Genomic DNA, 814 nt, shown 5'->3' with positions numbered 1-814 from the left:
ATCAACCAAATTACCAAATGTCCCAGTTCTGGAGGCCTGGGACATGGTCAGTTTTGTGCTGGGAAGCAGACTGCCAAATTCGTTTCACAGCCCTCAGACTGCAGAAGCTTGCAGGCAGTACTGATTTGAGCTTGATGTGAATTGGCAGCAGATGCTGACGAAAAAAGTTTCTCCCCTCATTGTAAAGTATCTAATTGCAAGTGCCCTCAATCAAGTAAGGTCCCGAACCTTACTACTTACGGCTCATTTCTCAATACGTTATAAACTAGCAGTTCATTATGTAATATATAAAATTGCACGCAAACAAGATGCCTCCCCATAGTTAACTTATTCCTAAATAGTTATCTTCGGCACAATTACTGCTAAAACATTTCTGTAGCTGTTTTAAGCTCTGCCAAAAATAGTCTGAGCAGCATTTTAAATTACCTTCATTTTGTGCGTGTGTATATATGTATATTTACAAGGAACTCTTTTTGCCGGTCTCCCTTTTCCTTATCCCCACTGAAAGTTTCAGATTTCATAAGTTGAGGAATTCTTCACATCATAAGGAGCACATACAAGTGTTGGTGCCACCTCCCATCCTTTGCTGTATCTTGGGGCCCTGTAGTGTGAACACAACGGAGGTAACAGAGAGAAAGTAGCAGAATGAGGTATAAGGTTGTAAGAACGAACATGCTCTAGGAAAGAACAGTTACACATCAGTATTTAAAGGGGAATAATTGCCATCAGAAAATGATTGTGGAGTTTTACAGGCCCTGACATCAAGTTGTAGTAATTTGATGAGCTGATGGACTGTACTACAGTGTATGGAAGA

This window comes from Egretta garzetta, unplaced genomic scaffold (assembly GCF_000687185.1).
Source record: "Egretta garzetta isolate BGI_Z169 unplaced genomic scaffold, ASM68718v1 scaffold29, whole genome shotgun sequence".
Classification (NCBI taxonomy): domain Eukaryota; kingdom Metazoa; phylum Chordata; class Aves; order Pelecaniformes; family Ardeidae; genus Egretta; species Egretta garzetta.
Note: the sequence above shows the minus strand (reverse complement) of the source record.